This window comes from Aptenodytes forsteri, unplaced genomic scaffold, assembly GCF_000699145.1.
Source record: "Aptenodytes forsteri isolate BGI_AS27 unplaced genomic scaffold, ASM69914v1 Scaffold53, whole genome shotgun sequence".
Taxonomy (NCBI): domain Eukaryota; kingdom Metazoa; phylum Chordata; class Aves; order Sphenisciformes; family Spheniscidae; genus Aptenodytes; species Aptenodytes forsteri.
Genome location: NW_008795909.1, coordinates 8,499,770 through 8,506,123, shown reverse-complemented (window position 1 = coordinate 8,506,123; position 6,354 = coordinate 8,499,770). Strand labels below are relative to the sequence as shown.

Here is a 6,354-nt window from a genome sequence, read left to right as displayed (position 1 = left end):
TGAATTCTTTCAGAACTAGTCAAAGTTCAGGCTTGACCCTTGCAAGCCTTCTAGTAACAGAGATAGGGAGGGAGGTCATATATCATATGCTCCAGAGAAAAATAATCTCCTGACCTTCTTGAAAATAACCATAGAGTTGCTGCCAGAGACCTGTTCCTGTTTTTTAAACTGAATGGCCTGCACCCTGAGGAGTATGAAAAATATCTGATGAAAGTCGAGGTTTCAACAGCTTTCCTAAAGAAAGTTGTCTACCCTCTCTCCCTTGTTTCTGTTGTGACTCTGCTTTAAAATATCTGCTTTCACATCTGTCAGAACAGATCATAATTAATGTTTGTGTTGCTACCCTGCTGCTCACTTTAGGATGTTTCAAGCCCCCAGAACACTGGTACTAGATGTGGCTGCAGCTTTTGTGCATCAGCAGTGCAGCTGGGTTCATGTGTATTTGAGCAGCTAGCTCAGAATTATCTTGAAGTGAATGAATTAGCCTTACTTTTTTGCCAGGATGGGGTGGAGAGGAATGTCTTTACCCCCTTGCAGGAGTGTTTTTCTGTCTTTCAAGATTTCTTATGGAGATGTGATTTATGTTAAACGCATGATTTAGTGTTCACCTGTCTCAGGACTGTCACTGTGGCAGCAGTAGCAGAGCACGGTGTCTTGAAAAAAGCTGAATTTTGTTGTGACACTGGGGTGACAGTGTTCCACTAGAGCAGTGCACCTGATCCAGCTGGCTCGCTGTGCTAAAATACTGCTTGTGTTGTATTATGAGAAATTTTGGTCAGCCACTGAAGCTTTTGATCAAACTTATGTCATCCCAGTACTTGACTTGATAATCTGTTTAGTTCTTGCTAATCCAATTGCAAATCAGTGGAAGACCCTTTGAATGACTACGCTTATGTCTGGCAGTGAGACAGTGGTGCTGAAGGTGACTAATAATATGACCGGTCAGATGACCTCACGGTTGCAAGTGCTGATGACAACCATATGATCATAAAGATAGACAGATGATGCTCAGGTTTCATCCTAGATTTTACTTGCTGTGAACAACCAAAGACAGTGCGTGACTGCTTGCTGCTTTTATTTATCCTGGCAAAACAAATTTCCTGTTTGAAGAAGTTGTCACCTTAGGGTTTTCTTGCCTAAAAGGTTCAACAAACTGTTGCCAAGTGTTTATTTTAAAGGCTGAGTGGATGCAACTATTGGGTTATATACTAGTCAGTGCTACAGTACAAGTGTCTTGGAGCTCCTTCAATGCCCAGTATCACAGCGGTGCCATTAGTGATCTTAAGAAAGAGTTTAGTATGTCAAGTTGTCATACCCTGTGCTGCATCAGGGGATGGTTGTGAAGGGCTGTGTTTTGCTCCAGTCAAGTAAGAGTCTTATCAGCTCTGCCTTTGGTGGGATTGTTGCTGGCTTGTCTTGTGCGTTGAGGCCATCAAATTGATGATGCCAGTGAGAAGAGGTGTTAGCACTGACTTGCTTACTGAATATGGTATTTCTGCAGAGGTCAGTAAACTTCTTGCGCCTCTTCCTCTTCTGCAAGAAGATTTAACTGAAAGAATATCAGAGGACAGAAAGTATCTTTGCTTGGGATACATACAGTGCATGTGGGGAAGATCCTCAGCTTCAGCTTTTTTATTAAGACAGTGTCTGATGGCTAGGTGGCAAGAGCTTCTTGGACAGGGCTTGAGGGGAGGATGCTGCAGGTGTGCAAGATCACAGAACTATATAGGGAATGGTTAAATGCCTGCAGAAAAGGTCTCTCAGTTAAGGCTTATGCCTTTCTAATTGCTCGGTTCCTTATGTGTTTGCTGTTCAGCTTTTACTTTTTCAGTCTTCCCCCAGTGTATTCTGTGACTTCAGACCGTTATAGGATGCTGGGCATTATTAATGACATAAGGCAGGGAAAGATGCCCTCAAGTATCTCAGAAGAAAATCTTATCTCGGGCTCTGCATAGAATACACCTTTCCTTCACTTCTGATGGATGCAGCTTCCCTGTGCCCCAGTCTTGGTTCTGAAGGTTAGCCTGGAGGTAGAGCTCCTATTTGCTTACCTTTGAAAAGCATCCCAATAAGATACTAGCAGCTAGTATTGATTAGCATTTGCTAGGGCTGAGTGTACCCCTTCAAAGAATGGTTATAGTCAAGAGCGGTGTTTTCAAGGTAGCACCTTCTTGTACGTGGCAGTAGGTTCCTCTTTGAGAGGTAAGCTGTTTTCTTTTCCCTGCTTCACGTGTTTTAACTCTTAGGCCTAAATCCTGCCGCAGCGTACAGCTTGACAACGTAATCTTGATATTGTAACTGTTCAAACACACACAAGGCCTAATTTGGCCTGTGGAATTCTCTCTCCGATGTTGATAAATGAGCAGAGCAAAAACCTGGAGTGAGAATCTGTCTGGCAGTTGTTCTGAAAAGCTGACTTGTACACTCCCCGTAGACCTTGTTTACTTAAATAGATAGCAAAGGACTTCCTGTAAAGTAGTTGAATAACAAGTTTCAACATTTCCTGCTACTTCAGTGATCAGTCTTCTCACCTACTCTGTACTTCAGATCTGTTTTGTACTTGTGTGTATGCTTTCTGGCATAACGTTAGAAGGAACTCTTTATTACAGTGTTAGTTTTTAATGCTGGAGTTGCTTTAGCTTAGGACTGTTGTTGAGGGAAGTATAGTTTAAGCCTTCTTTCCTTAAATTGGGCTAAAAAATAATATGAGATTGTTCTTCTGCTCTCACTAACGTCTTGTCCAAGTGTTTGACTTCTGTCGGCTTGCTCAGGTGTGGAAGTTTGAGGTGCACCTACATTACTTCTGGGAGGGATTTGGAGCATACTTCCCACAGCAAGTTTGCCACCTGCCCCCACTTACCTCTCCTAGGTTTGGAGCCTGTCATTTGGCATTCCCTTCAGATGAAACTAATCCATAAGATGCAGTCTTGTTGTGTCTAGGTGTTTGTCTAGCTTGGCTAGTGGGCAAGACTAGGCCTAAGTTTGAAATAGTCTTCTGGAATGTATAGTGTGGACACGTTAATAGGTCTTCAGTCTTGCTCTGAAGGTCTGCTCTTGGTGTAATCCTACTACTTGCTAGTGTAAACATAGCTTCAGAAACCAAGATGTGTTTGTGAAAAGAGGCATTTAAGAGCCTATCAGGTGCTCTAGGGCAAGCTAGATATCAGAAAATCCATGCAGGCAAGAGTTGGTATGCATGCTCATTTGGAGTTAGGTTTTAGGAAATACTGTGTAATCCAGTCAGTCCACAGATGAGATTTTCTTTTCTTGGGAATTCTTTCAGCGTCATTGTTTCAGAACTGCAGTTCTGCAGTCTGATTCCTTGTTGGGCAGAGAATCTGCACAGGGCAGACATGAATCCTAGTTGGAAGTTTGTCAGAGTTAGTCTATCAACCACGAGGAAAAAAAACTTTCGGAAACCAGGCTTCATGTGTTCTCATGCTCGTGGAGTTACTTATTTTCTCTTTGCATGTGCTCAGTTCTAGACAGAATATGTTTTTGAGCTTAATGTGACAGAAGATTCCTTTAAGGGAATCGTAAAAATTTAGTTCTGCCCTTCTGTTAGGATGCAGGGCTGACTTCTAATGCTTTTGATTCTCTAGTCAACTAGTACTTGGTCCAACTTCTACCTATTTTATGGTAAAATGGCATTTCTCTGTGTCATGGTAGTCTGCTGGGAAGTGATTATTTTCATGCTGTTAGATCCAAACTTCTGGCAATAAGCAGTTTTTTAGTACTGGTAACTTGGCATGTTCTTCTCTTGCACCAGTATAACCCAGGAATTCCCGGCATAACATGTTCTTGCTTTAATCTTCAGCATAAGGTAAAGATTTAAAGTCCTCCCTGTTGGTCTTGGCCTGTAAATTTAAAGCATTCTTCTTTGTACAGTCTTTTAAAAAGTCAACCGCTGGTGATGTTTAGTGTAACTCTTTGTCCTTTTTTTTCTCAAAAAGCAAGTTAGACAATGAGGTCAACGTAAGAAGCTCTGGTCTCAGACTGGGTTGAAGTCTGTAAATCTGAAATGAATGCTTGTAGCACTCCTGGGTACAACCTACTTGAAAAAAAGGGAGGGATCTACTACAAAATACAGTTGTTAAAAATGGATGTGTAATTCACAAGGGATGCATAATGTGCAGTAGGTAGAGCTCCAATATTCTTTTAAATAGGAGCAGTCTCTAGTGAGAAGCATGATGCCTGCAGTTTGCAGCATGGAGAACTTCTAGTGATTCTGGAGTCTTGACTTCTTCATCTTGTATGGGACTGGACTCATTCTTTGGGTGTTAACAATAACACTGTGTGAACTCTAAAGCAGTAGCAAGACATCCTAGTTGTAGGGGTTAGGATTTAGTCCTGGGGGAGTATCGTAGGGCCTCAGGTCATGATTGCTCATCTGCTGAAAGTGATGGAAGTTTTCCATGACTTTTAGAGACAGTAGGCTCAGGCTCTAAAATGGTTAATGGTTCAAAGCTGCACCAGGGGAGGCTTAGACTGGACATTAGGAAGCATTTCTTTACTGAGAGGGTGGTCAAACACTGGAGCAGGCTTCCTAGAGAGGTGGTCAATGCCCCAAGCCCGTCAGTGTTTAAGAGGCATTTGGGCAATGCCCTTAACAACACGCTTTAGCTTATGGTCAGCCTTGAAGTGGTCAGGCAGTTGGACTAGATGGTCGTTGTAGGTCCTTTCCAACTGAAATAGTCTATTCTATAAAAGCGGAAGGAAGAAAATGCTGTCTTGTCGGGTCTGTTCTTGGACCGTGCCTCTCTTGCTGACAATGCCTCTTGCTTAAATCTATTCCGTTACCTTTCTAATTGCACTTATGTGATAAAATTGTTTCAGCGCAGGAGCGGACTTTCAATTCTTAACTGCAAGCAAAAAAAAATAGCCTTTACTTTGTATATGTTACAGCAGTAACAGGAACTGTAATGTAAAATTTTTATGAAAGAAGGTGGGGGTACTTTTAAGGTGTTCTCAGTCAACCTGTGCAGGTTCTGAAAACATACTGCAGAAGTACAGGATAGATGACACATTTACCTCTTTCTGTGACATGATTTTGAATCCTAGCAGATAAAGCAAATGTTTCTTGTGTGAAACTGAAAATTTATCAGTGCAATAATGCATTTTAGTTTGTCCAGTCTTGGGCCTTTGCTTTGCAGGTAATCTTTTAAACAAGGACTTAAGTTAATACTAAGGACTGTATTAGTGATTTTTAAAGTCGGATATTTTAGAGAATACTTGCCTCAGAGGTGTAATTGAAATGGGCTTTCTTCAACTGAACTCTTAACGGGGGTCTGAGCTTGGGCCTGTTTGCCCAAGGCAGTACTCGCGCTGTAGGGCAGTATGATAAGAGTATCAAATAGAAGGGAAGAAGCATCCCATAGGTGACTTCATCTTTTTCAATTAACTGCCTGATCAAATCACTCATTGATGCAGCTTTTTAAACTGTCATGCTGACACAAGGTCATGTGTTTCTTGTTACCTTGCAGGAAATTATTATAGAAAGTCCACATCATCTGGATTACACTATACTGCATATAGCTCCCAGCAGGAACCTGTAAAATTGCCTAGTCTTCCTGGAAACAGAAGTAGTTCTTAACAGGAGGTGACTTAAGAAACTGGTCTGCAAGTGGTGCATTTTGCTACCCTACTTTTTTCCTTAGCAACTCTTAATTGGCTGCAAATGAATCCTTAACATTTTTAAAGACTTCTTAGAGGTGATGTTGGGAAGTGAGATTTTGTGTATTTGCGCAATGCAGACCTGCGTGGTAGTTCTTCTTGGTATTGGCAGGCTGGCTAGTGTGGCACCCCTGTGCAAATGCTACGTTAGCTTGACTGACTCTAGAAAGTGAGGTAGAAAAGCGTGAGAGAACATGAGTAGGAAGACATAGTTTTGCAACTAAATAAATCTGTGTTGGCTTCAAACTTCATATGGCCCTCATAGATGCCACTAATAAAGCTCTACATCTCTCAGTTGGATTTGAAAGGAGAGGTTGAGTAATTAATTCCCTCCCTTAAGATACAGTGTTAAGGAAGCCTGGAGAAGCAGATGATCATGGGAACCTGGGATATCACTTCTAGGACAAGGCAGGTGCAACAAAGTGGTCGTTAAATGTGGGGGACAAAGTGGTGAAGTGTCTGGACGAGGAGAGCAGCCCTCACTTGGTGCCCTGGGGGTGAAGATACCAGCTGGGTTGGGTTTGAGGCCTGGAATGTGAAGTTGTTGAGACCTGAACTTTGTGTTGGGGGCTACCTCTGACTCCTAGCTTTAAGTGTGCTCCTGGACTGCAGCTAGATAGTGAGACGGACCTTGGACAAGTGAGCATTGATGTGAGAGACTGTGGTTTCCCCTCCCCCCCC

At 42.3% G+C, this 6,354-nt stretch overlaps 1 protein-coding gene across 2 annotated transcripts in view; it reads left to right on the top strand.

The window, feature by feature from the left end:
* The window catches only part of QRICH1 (glutamine rich 1), a 23,993-nt gene that overhangs the window by 5,774 nt on the left and 11,865 nt on the right, over window positions 1–6,354 (top strand). The window lies entirely within an intron of this gene.